A 16,400-nucleotide genomic window follows, 5' to 3' on the forward strand; every position below is an offset into this window, starting at 1 on the left:
TGATCATCATCACTTTTTTTTTTTTTTTTTTTTTTTTTACGGCTGACCTCCTCCTCGCCGGCAGCGGCGGATGAATATACTAACACTTCGACGAGGCGCCTCAAAAGGCGGCGCAGCAAGACTGTGTGTATTCTTTTCTCCTCTTCCGCTTCAAGAGCCACCAGCAGTGACAAGTATGATTCCTTACGCTGTGTTTTCAGGGCATTTTTCTGGGTGGAAGCTCAAAGTCCTGGTGGGACGTACGGACGCGTTGAAGTCAAAGATTGGAAAATACTTTGCAAACTGCTCTGTTTTTGTTTTTTGATTTTTTTTCTCAACCGTTAACTTGAGTGATCATTTCCAAGAACTTTCCACCGTCCCTCTGTGTGAGAACAGCCAGTCACCAATCAACAGTGTGTGGCTCACCATCTTATATTTTCCAAATGTTAAAAACACAAGCCATCATCCTTTTTTAGTTTGCTGCCGTGTACAAATGTGTTCACACTGGGGTTGAAAAGCTTCTAAACAAAGATGTATGCATAGATTTTTCCACAGCAAAGCCTTAAATTCAGGCCCAGAAACAAAGCATGACAGCCGCTGTGTTCTGTAGTCCTTGTCATATATTTCAGCAGCTATGGAGCCAGCAGCTGCTTATCTATATCAGCTGAACATGGCCGTTGGATTTTTCCACCGATTTTTCCACAACGACCCCAAATTGTTTTCAGATATTCTACAATTACCTTTTCCAAACCCTCATAAAAACCCTGATGTTTTATATGAGTTTATTTAAAAGGCTCATTTCACTCCGAGACCTTTATCCCGACAACATCGCCCCCTTCACCAACCTCCCAACCCCGCCGTGCCTCCACTCTGCTCTCAGGCTTCGCCTGACTCTGTGCACTTGATATACAATCGCCTTCCTATCTGACGGCGTGTGTCCACAATCTCTTCCCAACAGTTCCAATAAAACTCCAGCCTCCAAAGGTAACTCCCCCCCCCTCCCCCTCCCTCCCCCCCACCCAGTCCTTGATAAGACAACATTTAGACAAGACATAAAACTCGGCGCAACACCAGCTCACTTTATAGTCTTATCCCGAGAGCACCTCTGAGTGCTGCGGTGCCATAAACAATGACCATTATTCCAGCGATAAGAAAGGCTGGCAGAGGAAGAGCAGTGTCTCTCAGTGTTTGCGGGCGCTCGGCTCATTTATGAATTTATTTTAGTATAGGAGGGGAACCCCACCCCCACCTCCGCCCCCCCCCACCCCCCCGACGCACACACCCCCACCCACCCCGGGGGAGCAGGATGTTTTAAAAAGCCATGATTAATGGAACATTAATCATGAATTTTGTAGAGGAACAGGAAGAGTTGTCACTCTACATTTGGGCCCCTTAGAAGTGGGATGTGAGGAGGAGACAGCCAGCGGGAGCAAGGCTGGCAGGTCTGCTGCTGCTGCTGCTGCTGCTGCTGCTGCTAGTGGTGGTGGGAGACGGCGCCCTCTGATGCCACTGGACAAGAAGCAAGGGAAGGGGGGGGGGGGAAGGGTGGAGCAGCAAATAAGAACGGTGAGGAAAAGCTCCTGGGAATATTGAAGAGTATGTTGGCCACTGTCGCTTCAAATATTTAAGGCCTCCAAACAACAACAGCAAGACAAACAACACAAGACAAGCTCCGCTTTAAGTGTCTCGCTTAGTGTGAAAAGGTTGACCCTGAGTTCCGGTAAGCCCCAGTGAACTCACTCCCATCCTCGTTATGATTCAATGCAGCAGCTTTGTCCCGAGTCTGGACTCAAAAACTGAAAACTGATGTTTGCAGGAAGATTTGAGATGTGCAAATACAGTCTGCCAAGACTGTTGCACTGCTGCTGCAAATGTTCCAACTTTTGAGACCTCCAGTGAAAAAAAATAAACCCTTCAGCGTAATTTCTTTTTCCAGAAGTTTCTGACGATGAACTATTTTGAAATATTTTCTCCAACTATAGTGAATAATAAAGCCACACGATATGAGCCGCGACGTTTGCACGGAATCGTCACCTGCCGATCCGTATGAAGCTGTGTCTGCCCAGTACTGGAGTGTACACAACTGTGTGAGTCTCCCGACTAAACACAAAGCGAAAAATAAATCAATCAATCAGCTCACTGTTGAATGGCTGCACAAATCCCCAGCTGCGCTCACCCGTGTCACCCGTGTCACCCGCTCCCTTCGAGAGGAAACGCTTTTTGGCGCCCGTGTGTTTGCGCTCGGTGCCTAATAGATCCTCCCCCGTGTATGTAAATCACGTCGGCTGACGCGACGACAACGGCACCGTGTCAATATTTGTGCCAGCGACAACAATCCCCGTCCCCCCGCCCCTGCCGCCGCCGCCGCCTAACCTTCCACTGAATGCTAAGTGTTGGAATCAAAGCGGGAGACGGCGCAGACGGGAGACTCCTCGGCGCCGACGACTTTGAGGCGAACGTCTCTGTGAAGACGGGAAGAAGGAGAAGGGAAGGAAAGTGTTGACGGAGGGGAGACAGTCGCGTCAACACGGCAGCGGCTTCTGCCGTGCAGCCGGCATGTAAACCACGAGCTGGTTTGCGACATTCGTGCAAACATGAGGTTTGCGATTTTCTCCATGACTTTTTGCGCGGCAGTCCGACAATGTTTTCAATGTTGTTTTTCCGAGCCCGCATCACCCCGTTTCAACCGTGCACAGAAACACGACGGCCGGCAGGTTGACCACAACAAGATGCAATATTTTGACAGTTTCGACGCAAGGTGCGCTCGCTGCTTGCAAGCGTCTCCACTGTCTGAGTTTTGACCTCTTCCAAGCCCCATTTTTCAAAATGCTTCCATTGCACTCTTATGTGTCTCTCCAAACTTAGCTTGGCCTGTTTCATCGAGGTGGGTTTCATTCCCCTCCCCCGGTGACTCAGAGCCGAGTGGTAGGAGCACAAAAATGAGAAATAATGTTCCTGTGTCTTTTCAGAATTGCTCGGTATCATGTTATGACATCACACTGGGCCCCGTTTTTTTTTTTTTTTTTTTTTTTTTCCTAGGGTGGCAGCTATGTGCTCCCGTACAGAACGGCCATTCCAGGATGACGTTGCCATTCATGGCACCGGCGGAACTCCGCGGTCAGTCTCGGCGAGAGACGAGGACATGCTGAGAACCGGCGAGGATGGAGACGGAGGCGGACCGGCGATCCGCCAATCCAGAGGTGAAGATTGAATCCTGATGGAAAAGATGCCAGAGCTCTCAGTGGCATCTTCCAGGGTTAGAATTTCACCTTTCACTATTCCCACCCTGACATGCCGCGGGAACTCGGACTCCTCTCCTCCTCCTCCTCCTCCTCCTCCACCTCCTCCGACGTCAATCCGGCCCTCTGGCGTCGCTCGAGTATGACACTGATCCCACATCTGTCAGAGGCTGAAAACCTTCCTGACACCCGGCGGCAAATCATCTCGACCTCTGCGGCCTCCTCCTGACCGCCACTCAGGGAGTCAGCCACGCCATCGTCCAAAGCCAGGGAAAAAAGCGGCATTAGGTGCTGGCGGGTTAATAAATCTTTCGCGAAACACGGAAATCGATTGCCAAAATAAAATTGAAGAAAATTTTTAACAATTGAGCAGACAATCGTTTGTGGTTGGGGCCATTGCTGATTCCACTAGAGGTAGCCTTTCTCTCCCTCTCTCTCTCTCTCTCTCTCTCTCTCTCTCTCTCTCTCTCTTTCTCTCTCTTTCTCTCTCTCTGTCTCTGTCACACACATACACACACACACTAGCACCTACACACACACACACACACACACACTTGGCTCCATTTATCAAAAGCTGAAATAATAATGTGGCAGGGATTTATCAACTTATTCAGGAGCCAAGCTTCATTTGCACAACAGAGGCCACAATCCTCAACCTGGCATTGATTTCTTTTGATTTATGTGGAACAGGCAGCGTTCGCCGTGCACGTGCGCCGGGGCCCCCGTTGGCCCCCGCCGTCGCCTTTTGTTCGCGGTGACAGTGACATGGGGCGGCGGCGAAACACGGGAATCAACGCGAGCGACTCTCCTGCGAGCGAGCAGCCAGGGATCGCGAGGATGAAAAAAAATACTTCTTACACAAAAACAAATATAACCAGGCAACAGCAAGAAATATATTTAAAAAAAAAAACACACAACGTATTGAAACTGCGTAGCCTAGATACATTAATGCACAACCAGTTTTACTGATTGGAATGATAAGAATCCTGGATGGCGGCGAGACATTTGGCTAAATGATGCATTAACAGGGAGATGCTGTTCAACATGAGGATTTCAGTAGTGCAAAACAAGACGGTGCCCCCAGTGATGGTGCACAACTCATAGATGAAGAGCAGGAGGAAAACAGCAAGAACAAAGAAAGAATCCTCCTCTCACCAGCAGCACTGCCGCAAGCAGCGCCATGGAGGAGGATCATTCCTGAGCAGAAGTCTTTACGACGACTCGCTGTTGGGCAATTTAATCGACGTCCGCATGAAAGAGATAATATGAAAGTGAGATGGAATGACAAAAAAAAGCCAAAAACCTTGTGAAATGATGTGAGAACATTTGTCTTGTTCTTGTTTTTCCTTTTCTTCATTCGTGTTGTAAGTGGCATCTACAAAGGCGGGGATCCACCTGTGATATGAACACAGCAGAAGTGCAGCGGCGTCATAAATTACATCTGTGTCACGGCGGCGATGAAAAGCGCCGTCTGCTCGGCTTTCAGTCAGAGAGCTGCTGATTTCCCCTCGCTCCTGTAAAGCCAAGTGCCTCAAGTTCACTTCTGCATCCACGCTAACCTTCACTATTTTCTCGATTGACTTATTTATTGACAACAAATCCTCTCCACATTTCTTTGTTCATTGTTAGATGAAAATGTTCGTCCTTGGGGAAAAATAAATAAATAGATAAATAAATACAAAATCTGATTTCACTTCTTTTCCATTCTTTTGAAAGTCAAAGAGATGTTAGAAAACATGTCTTCACTTCACAAAAGAATGCTTTTTGTTTTGTTTCGTTTTTTTGAATAGTGATGCAAGCAAAGAACTGAATTCTTAGCAGTCCACGTGTCTCAGTAGCTGCATTTCCATCACCCCGAGAAATCTGAGGAAAAAGAGGCCAAGAATGCAGAAAATCAGCGAGTAATTTTCACATTTTGCACAAATAAACTTTCCGCAGAGACATTCGTGAAAATAATAATGAAAAAAACAGCAGCTCAAGTATTTAATGAAATCCTGCACATCGACAGCTGTTTAAATGATCTGATAAATACGTGGGATGCTTTTATTTGTCAGCGTGGAACTCTGGCCAGCTTGTCGGCTTCAATCCAGCATGAATGCGTTTATAGTAAAAAACAAAACAAAACACACACAACACACACACACACACTCATTCCTTCCAAATGGCAGTGGGGAGGCAGGGGTCAGAAGGAGATGCGGTCGCTCCGTATTTGGAAAAGCGGAAAGAGGCGAGTGGGCGACGGGAAGCTGCAGCCGCTCCTTCAGTCGACTCCCATGGAACTTCGGAGCCGCTCGCTGCTGTTGCTGGTGTTGTGGTCGTTTCCTCCTCGCAGGTCAGCGAGCCTCCGGGTCGGCTCGCTCGTCCACCTACTCGAACCTCCACGGCAGCAGGAGACGCTACTTGTTAGCTGCACGCCGCTAATTCGCATTAGTCCCTGACACGACGCGACTCCTGATGCAGATTTTGTGTTTCGAGGCTCGGCAGGACAAAACAATTCATTAACTGTAGCACCATTGATCTGTAGCGTCGGAGGAAATGTCGGATCCTGAATTGAGTCCATCGAGCCGCGTATTGATTCTGCTGGAGCGCTCTTTTTTTTTTTTTTTTTTTTACTCCGCGGCTGCATTGGTTGCCGCTAACTCAAATGTTAATCAAGTCAATATGTGTGGGCGGCTGGGCTGTATAATTACAAGATGTAGGATTAATGAGGTCAAGAGAGCAAAAAAAAAAAAAAAAAAAAAATGAGAGCGAAAACACTCTCGTAATGTGACCTAATGTTTACTGTCTCCCAGCCTGGTGTGAAGGCATATGCAGACTCACACACACACACACACACACACACACACACACACACACACACACACACACACACACACACACACACCCAGGACAAAAGAAAGTGATGGTTGGGTCTTTTATTCCAGAATCTGGGTTTCCTGCCATGAATAATTCAGTCGCGTGGTCGGAATGTGTTTGCTTTTAGTACAATCCAGACTCTGCATAGGTTGTCTTGTTTTGGTGAAAAAGGGAAAAAAAAAAAGCGGTGATTATATATTCTCTCCCTGCGTCCGACCTCCAACCTGGCTGTCGGCTGGAATAAAAGGAGGTGGCAGGATTTTAATGCAAAGTGGCCTGGAAGACGCTGGGAGAGGAGAGGACCAGAGTCCACTGCTGCTGCTGGAGCTTCATTTTCTGCACTGCTTCAACGACATTTACCTCCACCAGTGTATCACATGTGGAGAAAAAGTTTTAATTTTTTTTTATTTAGCATAACATTTTCATAGATTTTCTAATCGTTGCAAACAGCCTGACAGCCTGAACGAAAAGACGAAATCGAAAAAGAAAAAAAAACACTTGGAAAACCCAAGATGGGAGTGATAAGGAAAAAAGACAGAAAAGGATGTTACATTTTAAAAACCATCTGGCAAATACAGTCAACTTATTATCACACAGAAATAGATCAATCACAGGCTTTTCATGCTCAGAGACACTTGAGCGGAACTACACTACAGAGCCGGAACCCTAAGAATCAGCTGTTCCAGGGTGCATTTGATTTCTGTCCCTCAGCACCCTGGCCGGGTGGTGTCAGTGCAGGATGGCGAGCAGAGTTGAATTTAAATGGACTTTTTTAAATTATTATTATTTCAATTATTTTACTTTTTTGCAGCCACTCTGCTCTGCAATGACTCCAGCCCTAACCAGAATGAAATCATCTCTCCTGATTGTGTATTCGTGTTTTTTTTCTTTTTTTTTTTTTTTTCTTTAGCAACATCCAATGAAGCAAAGTACTTATTGTTAAGAAGAAAAAGCCCTGGAGTATCTGTTACCGCAAAGACTCTGAAAGAAGTGGCGGTGAATATTACCTACCTGACATTTGCAGCTCCTCCCTCTCACCGCTGCACACCGAGCAGATAAAAGAAGGTATTAAACCCAGTGTGTCTGGCGACGCGGCGGCAGCGGGTCCTAAAATAAATTGCGTGAACTCCCCCCACCACACCTCCTCTCTTTCTCTTCCTCCTCCCCGCCGGATCTTCAAAGGAGGAAGGAGAAGGACCCAGGAAGCAGGTTTGGGGTCCGGGGTGACGCCACAGGAAAGGGATCCTGTGAGCGCCGCCTGTATTACTTCACGATTTAACCTCGTCTGATGGCGGTTCAAGGTGGATTAGGCCACATTATTATCACAAAGGTAGTGATTTTCGATTTAAATGTAAATCAGTCTCTTTTTTCAATTATCATCGGGTTGAATAACGTGTGTGTGTCTGTGTGTGTGTGTGTGTGTGTGTGTGTGTGTGTGTGTGTGAAGGTAGGAATTTATAGGCTGCCAAGTTTCAAACGAAAATATTAAGATAAGTTTGGGAAAGCCTGCATGTCTAATTCATTGACCACTTATGTTTGTTTAGGTAGTGAGGTAGTTGAGTTATTTGTTTTTTTTTGTTTTTGTTTTTTAATTCAAATTGTAATGAAGGTGGAGAGAATCAGAAAAAAAAAAGACCTGAATAATTGGTCTCATCAAACGGGATGGGATTACAAAGGACTGTACACAGTTTTGGGAAAGACCTTGACTGCAAAGTCATTGGAGCCTTTATGGGATTTTATTTAAAGTGAATTTGCGGGACCTGACACCAACGGAGGTCATAGTCGAGATGAATCGGACGCTCCTGTTCACCCAGAGACGGTGTTCCGTGTTTGACGGGACACACAAAGTCACTTTGCTCGCAGAGAAAAGTCGCCAAGTCGCTGCTCTTTGTGTTTCAGAAACAAATGCAGAGTGCGAACTCATGTTTAGTCGGGTGTCGCAGAGGCCAAGTGGCGGCTGGAAGCAAAGGGGAAATTTTTTATCATGGAAATGATCAGTGCCTTGAGTTGCGTCTCCAATCCAGTTTTGGTAGGAGGGGCCACGAAAAGACCCTGTATTGACCCACGAAAAGACCCTGCAAAAGGTCCAGTATTGTTGAACACTAACTTCCAGAAATGAGGAAAGTCGTTGCTCTTGTAGTTACAATCCAGAGTTTTTCTTTTTTTTTTTCTTTTTTCAAGACGGATCTCAGACTTGCACTCTTGGAAAGGTTGGGACAGAAACGCTGATAAAGGAACATTGTCGGTGAGGAACCAATGCACCGTCGACACAGGCTGGGAAAATCTCTGCAAAGCTCAGTGAGTGTTTAAGTGACTTTAAGCCAACGTAAGCATGTGTGCACAGGAGCGAGTTGTTGTTGCTGCTGCTGCTGTTATTGTTGTTGTTCGATCCAAGACTTTATTTCTGCTTTAAAGTCTGAGACTTAAACCGACGCAGGCGTCGATCACAACTTCTCGGACATTGGAGGCGAGAAGTTCCGTCGAAAGCCATCGTGCAGCTCACAGGAGGAACATTAGGCCTGTCGAGGTCAGCAGCCTGGAGCGGCAACAACTCACAACCTCTAACCTGAAGCCGAGCTGACGGCACCCAATCGCTAGTTTACCTGTTGAGACGGATCTGAAGTTTAAAAGTAAAAAAAAAAAAAAAGCGTTGATTAATGTTCTAACACCACGGATAGCTGCGATCGTTCATTTGTAGCAGACAAGGGATGAAATATTGTCAGCGGTGTGACGACAAGTGTCAAAGCTACTATTGATACTTGGTGCTATCTATCGCGCCTCTGGTGTGAAGTCACTATTACACAGGTGCAACAGCAAAGAGGAAAGGTGAGGACCGACAGACAGAGGAGGGCATTTTGATTTGATTTATTCCATCGTCTGTTTCACTCAATGCTCTGATGAAAATTCTGCATCTGAGTTGAGCAACATAAACGCACAAAACGGTGCGTTCTGACACACAACAAGAAGCCCCGAGTGACGCCGAGTTGTGTAGTTTGCCCGTGTTGTTGTGCTCCATTTCTCTTATTATTTCTATCCTGTTTGCGTTGCTCCTTTTGCACGATTTTGCAGAGCAAACGACACAAAGTTGGTATTTCATCAACAGCTTGACACCCCCCCACAGATCTGCGACCATAAAATTTGCCAATGTGAGACCAAAGGACAGAGCAGGCAAGGGGGAGGGGCCACAGCAGCCAAATCTCCAGCCTGCACGAAATCCCATCGGGGGGTTCGAGAATGTTTCAATGACCCGTCCAGACCCCTTTACACGACTCACCATCTGATTACTGGTGTCAGAGGATGGGTGGGGTGGGGTGTGGGTGAGGGTGAGGTGAGGTGGGGGGGTAATTGAAGTGTCGCTCAGCCTTAGAGTGTCTCTCTTCTTACCTTTGTTGTGCGACAGCGGCGAGAGAGTCGCCCTGTTTGAATAAGTCATCAGCACTTGAAGTATGAAGATTGCCGTTGATTATTTCCTCAGTGGTGAGGAGGGTGGTGGCAGTGTGGTGTGTGAGAGAGAGACAGTTTGAGAGAGAGAGAGGGAGAGAGAGAGAGAGAGAGAGAGAGAGAGAGAGAGAGAGAGGGAGAGGAGGTCGCTGTGATTCACACTGAGTCAAAATGTCCCAAATCCCCGTTTGTGATCAAGAAGCTGACGATCTGGGCGGTTCATCAGCAGTGGAACCAGCAGCAGAAGCTTTTGTAACGCAGATTATTTAAATTTTTTGTTGATTTTTGTTGTTCTGAGCCAAAGAAATGTGTTATACGACTGAATAGATGAATAAATCTCCAAACACTGCACAGACATTAAGAGGTTTGTGCACTTGACAACAATCTACACTCGCCCAGCAGTCACTGCCCTTCTTGGGCTCTCGCTCGTGGTTGGAGGATACACACACACACACACACACACACACACCAACACACAATGACGGCGCATCTCTGCGTGTCAGTCTCTGGTCTCGCCACGTGCCGAGGTTTTCTAACTGGGACCAGCGTGATGTCGTGCCGGTCATTAATCAAGGGAGCAGCAGAGCGGCGGCGTTTCCAAGGGCTGTCAAAAAGGAAACACAGTCTGACACAGATTAAATAAATAAATAGATAAATAAATAAAAACCCTCCATTCAACCAAAACAGCCCCATTAACGCTAGATTTCCTAGATTTGCATGAGGAAAAAAGAAATGAATGAATTTGATGGACGTAATATTCCACCTAATGACGGCAAACACAGTCATAAATCTCAATGAACTTTCACCAGTTTACATTTATCAAATGTTATTTTCTTCTTTTGGGTAACATATATATATATATTAAGTGAGATTTTATTTATGAATGCAATTATCAAAAGAAAAAGAGAGCCCATTAAGGTTTTATTTGTGTTATTTTCCTCATTCGACACAGCGGATAAAACTTTCCATTTGCCCCGAAGCGTGAAAAAAAAAATAACATTTTGCAAATAAGCACAAATTAATATCCAATTTCCAATTTAGGCCAGTTGGTCCCTCACCACTGCGCCAAGTCCCTTTAGAGCTGCTTAGTACCTGGCTAACGACCACAAACTTCAGAGCTGCATACTCAACTCCTGCATATTTTATAACCCGGCCTGAGCATCGCATTAGTGTTTTAACGTGCTTTATTATTGCAGCTCGCTGCACTGCTGTTGTGCTCGGCTGAACTTTTGCGGTTGCTCTTTGCCGCATCGGCCTTGTGTGCGGCGGGCCCACCACGCCGCAGACTCTGCATCAGAAATCCAACTTTTAAGGGTTGCTTGAAAATTCAGCTGGAATCTTTTGCGATGAAAGAGTCAGCCGCACTAAACAGGCTGCTGTTTGTCTTCCTAGCATAAATAAATACACAAAAATAAAATATGTCCTTTATTTTACACACAAAGCAAATACAAATGACAACACTGGCACATAGATTCAGAGATACCATCAAGTGCTGATTGTTGCTGCCTCTTTTTTTATCCAAACCTCATCGGCAGCGAAGCGTCATACTTGAGAGACGACGTGAACAGAAGGAAGATTTCCTTGAAAAATGAGGTTAAGGTGTAGTGCAACACAACACAATACGCCTAACAGGATTGGCCACACAAACAAAAAACAAACCTCTGGCGTCCTTTAAAGGAAAGGGAACGCTTTTACTTTGAGAAAAAAAAAATCTGATTATCGCAGTCACACCATCAGCAAAAGAAACAAAAGAGCGTCTCGGCTTAGAGGATGGAAAAATAAACTTGGGCGCCCGCTTCTGGAGGTTGCCTGGAGGCAGATGAGATTAAACATTGCGATCAAAGAAGTCTGTCAGAGCGAAGACAGACACTCAGAGCCGGAGAGCTCCCTCTCCTCCACCTTGACTTTATTTAAAGTAGCCAGACGTCAGCATATAAGCGGCTCACGCTCACCTACTCACGTACATCGTGGATGTGTGACTTCTCTCCACAGGCAGCAATCAAAAATAAAGTACATGGAGGAGTTTGCAAATGACAAAATTGAAATTAGAAGTGGCACAAAATGAAACTCTTGGTTGGTTCGGTTTCGGGGTAAAGTTCTCCTGTTACATTTTGGAAAGCGAGAGTTATTTCTCATCAGGGAGTTAGAGGAGAAGGCAGAAGATGAGGCTCAGTGGCCAGTGGATCCAAATCCAATTCTGCTCTGCAGAGTTGCAGCTCTGAGGTTTTACTGGAATAACAAGCGTAATATGACTTCAGGAAAAACAAATAAAAATCATTATTCTGTTGCTCTGTTGTTAATGATGTTGCTGTGTCGTCCCCAGCATCCTCACTAAGCAGTTTAACTCTGGATGCCGACGATGAATCGAGAAAGGTAAAATGAACCCAATCTAAAGGGAATATAATAATAATAATAATAATAATAATAATAATAATAATAATAATAATAATAATATAGATTCCACCCTTGTAAAATCTGTAATTTGTGGTTCTGCTCAGTCAAGGTTCACAAGTGCTGCAGCAGGTAGCCGGTTTGTTTTGACCAAAATGCTGTGCAGTGACATCTAGTGGTAGAAAGATGTCAGAAATGTTCACAATGAACCAAAACGCCACCTAAAAAAAATTATAATTTGGATGAAATACGACATTAAGCACAAAAGTTGGGATTTCCATGTGTAGATCAAACACACATTGTTGGCAGAGAAGAAAAAAAAATCTGCATTTTTTTGTATTGAGGAATAGGACCATAACTTATTCCATGTTGTTCGCAATAATTTGAGTGTGATTATAAATAGAAAAGGAACACTTGCGATATTGCTCTGTTTTTCCTCAGAGGGACGGTGACACAATCAGGCCTCTGTCTGCACAACGATCTGGAAAAAAAATCCCTGTGACTAAATGCAAATATGCCCAAGTGAGAAGCCGGACTGAGCGTCATCATCTGCGTCAGTTGAGTGTGAGTGAGGATCTCAGCCAACACTCTGACTCTCTCTCTCAGCAGGCTTCACATTTCAATCCGAAGTAACAGTCCCTCATGTTATTATTCTTCCTCTTATGAGCGTCAAACCTCCTTGTGAGTGATGCTAAAGGTTTGGCTCTGGGCATCTGAGATGATGCTCATTCTGCAATTTTGTCTTTTTCTCAAACGTTCAGAGTAGGTTAACAGAATAAACGTATTGCGCGACTCTTTTTTTTTGTTTGTTTTTTTTGTCAAATCAGCACATTTTGTCAAGTTTTTCTGCATAACATCAGCAAAAGGGGGTGGGAAAAAGAGCTCCATTCCCATGTTTACGCTCTCTGCATGAGTGCGGAGGACCCTCACGGGGATTCTTCCGCTGAAGATCCCCCCCCCCAAGCAATTAGAATGCCTGCATGTAAATAGGAGAAGAAACCGAAAATATATAATAATTACTAATTTGTTTGGCTGCAGCGTTCACAGGGTTCAACTATTCAACATTTTTAATTAAGTTTTCTTGTCTCTCTCTCTCTCTCTTTTTTTTTCTTCCAATTTTAATAGCGCGCATGTGTTCAAACAGCACATTAGGGGTTTCAAAATATGGGTTATTATTAAGAGAGAATGAAAAAGGCTTTTCAGTTTGGTTGATTTTGAGTGGTTCACGTCTACCTTTTGATCTCTTCGACTGATTTGGCCTTTGTCAAAAACAACCTCAGCCCACGAAAGATGAAACGGGTTTTTTCCTTCTATTTTTTCTCCTGACTGATATTTTTTTTTTCTTCCTTTCGTCGAGGTAGTCTGTTCGCTTCCTCTGACATATGCAGCGTCCGTTCGGGTGAAGCCTGAGGGCAAACTCACAGGTCAACAAAGCGCTTTTATTTCCAGCAGCGTGTCGGCAAGGGGAGGAGGCTGAGCTGAGACACACAGCCTGGATGTGGACGGTGTAACTGGCAGATGTACAACAACACAGAGTCCAACTCAGCGTATGCAAAGGGCTCTGACCCTCTGTGGGCTTTTTCTTTTTCCTTCAGGTGCAGATCGGCGCTCACCACTTACCCTCCGAAACGGCCGCGCTAAACAAATCTGCACCGCTGCTTTGCCTACGGTGCAAAAGTCTCAAATCCTCCAGTCTGCCACGGCAACGCTGGGACTGGAGAGCGAGACGACGAGGCCCAGGAGTTGGAGCAGAGCTCCAGGCTGGAACCGGACCTTTAGTTGCGCCAGATTCACAATTTGCTCAGAACAAAAGAAGCATGCTGGTGTTAAAAAGGATTCAAACTGGAGTTCTATTTCATCTCCATAGCAGCTCATCCTGTTGCCTGAAATGTGACCTCTCTGAGTCTTGTGTTTACGAGACTCTTCCAGCCAAAATCGGTCAAATGCCTCCTTGGTTTTGGGCTGAAAGTCTCCCAGCAGGTCATCCAGGTGCAGAACCTCCCTCAGAGTTCATGACTCGTGCTCTGACTCCAGCCTCAATCTTCGTCAGGGCCTCTCGCTGTGTTGCTTCAGTCTGGTAGATTTGAAAGGATAATTGCGTCCATCCAGACTCGGCGTGCTGCGCGGGGCCGCGTCGTTCTGCAAGTCAAATCGTCTCTCGATGCGAATGACGAAGCAGACCGATTCCCCTGGGTGCTAATAACTTGGCTGAAATAAAATCACCAAAAAAACAAAAAGTTTGGTTTCATTCCCTCTGATTCCAAATCTGTCTGACACTCATTTATTTTCATCTGTTTCTTCATCAAGTGTAAATACACAGCAGAGGGAATTTTTAACTTTTTTTTGAGAAAACAAGACGTCATCGTGTCTGCACCAGCATCTCCCATTTTTTTCTTTCTTTTACTTCCATTCATTTAGATTCTCTGCCACTTTGTAACCTTGATTAGAATGAGAATCGGAGGCGGCAGAGAGGCCGCAGACGGAGCGTCTCTGAGGGGAATCGCCTGACGGGCGCAAGATTGAGTAGATGTCCTTCGCTGAAAGACAAGCGGCTGATTCGCTAATTTCAAAATACAAATTGATGGCAACGCACACACTTAACACACACGGGTGCGGCGAGACGCACAGGTCTGCCGGCGGCCCCGAGGTTGCAGACCTTCCTGGGCCTCGGCAGAGGATGTGCAGGCCTGGGAGAAATAAACGGATGTGTCACTTTCTATTTGTGTCAAAAACCAAAGTGGCCGTCCATCATTTTAATGCAACACTTTTGTGTGTGTGTGTGTGTGTGTGTGTGTGTGCGTGCGTGCGTGTGTGTGTGCGTGAGAGAGAGTGTGTGAGAGAGAGAGAGAGAGACACTTCATGAAAAGCAGGAGAGAATCTGAGACATCAAGGATCACAGAGGGAACCTGCAGAGCTTCAATAATCATACAGTATCATACAGACTGCATTGTTTAAAATACACATACAATCGTTAAAGTCCCGACCAAATATCCAGAAAAAAAAAAATTCCACTTTATCTTCCTTGCCATTGCCCGCTGCTGGACTCAGCGCTGTGGATTTTCATGCCTTGGAGTTCCAAAGGTCACTTTGTAACCCAAACTAATTAATTGAATTAGTCAGGAGCTGCTGTTTTTTCTTTTCTTTGTTTCGCTGTGCGGTGCAAAAATGTGCTCCTTGAGCTTTGACACGCCAGCTTGAGAGAGTAGTGAATAAATAAGATTTATTGCCATTCCTCACTCGAGGAAGGGGGAAGAGGAAAAAAAAAAAAGAAAAGAAAAAGAAGTACTGCTGCCGGCTGCCACGAATACTGCACTTTAAAAGTCAGACCAAGTGGAAAATCAATCCCTAATCCTCATGTTACATCCTCATGGCATGCACTTATTATTATTTTAATAGACACGTCCGCGGCAGCTGCAGCCGAATTAGACTCGCTCGACGTGAACCAGCAAAGGGAGATGCTGCTGGAGTGCGAGCTACGGAGCTGTAAGGTCTGTGTGAAGGTTCTGACTATGAAGCACCTGGGAGGCGCTTTGGGTCGATCAAAATCATAGCGGTACAAAAAAAAAAGGAGGATCCTGGGATTTGTGCAGAGGAAAACAGCTGCTTAATAAACCACCTTTCAGGAAGTTGCAAAGTCAAACTGCCACGTTCCAGGTAAACTTTTTATACGCAGCCATCAAACGCGGACTGCAGAGCGTAAAGAATACTGCACTCCGGCGAGTTTGATGATCGATCTGATGGCGGTTCGTGTTGCAAAAAACAAAAAAAAGAAAAGAAAACAGCAAAGCAGCAGGTGTTTCGCAGCCAACTGATCAGCCAGGAGGCTCCTGCACAGTACAGGACATTTCCTGCAAGTTGTGTTCAGATCCATCTTGGTTAAACCACTTGCTTGGACTGGAGGTCTGGACCACCAGCGCCTCCAGGAGCTGCAGCAGTCAACACCTCTGCAAAGGCCGAGACCCTCAACTCGAAGTTGGTCCGCTGGACAGCAGGAAGTGGTCGTCGGAGGAGGAGGTGGAGTAGTGGGAAGAAACAGCAAAACACAGCGTGTTCATTAATTAATTAGCCCTTATGAGGAAAGCTGATATATTTAATAATTTCTTCTTGGCTGCGAAACAACCTGCTCTGACCAGGGAGGAAGTCTATTAATAGAGACCCATGAATGTGAAAAATACTCGTAACCATTTTTTGAGTAGAAATCTGAGGTAATGAGGTAAACAAACAAAAGCATACGTATTTCCCGTAAAATCTCGTAGAAAGACTGCTGCGCTTCACACCATTCAATGGAAACACCTGCAATTGGCAATTCCAATTTGTCGAAATTTGACAAATATCGTTTTTATTTTGCAAAAAACTGTCATGGAAACGCAGTTAGAGAGACAGAGAGACAGAGAGAGAGTGTGTGGGAGAGAGAGACTCCAGCAGGGACTGATGAGGTGATTGCAAGCAGGTGAGCTGCACTGCCGGGAGGCGGCAGGTGTGTCTGGAGGTGGA

The sequence above is a fragment of the Nelusetta ayraudi genome, unplaced genomic scaffold (genome assembly GCF_046127955.1).
Source record: "Nelusetta ayraudi isolate G7.1 ecotype Tasmania unplaced genomic scaffold, CSIRO-AGI_Nayr_v1 ptg000120l, whole genome shotgun sequence".
Taxonomy (NCBI): domain Eukaryota; kingdom Metazoa; phylum Chordata; class Actinopteri; order Tetraodontiformes; family Monacanthidae; genus Nelusetta; species Nelusetta ayraudi.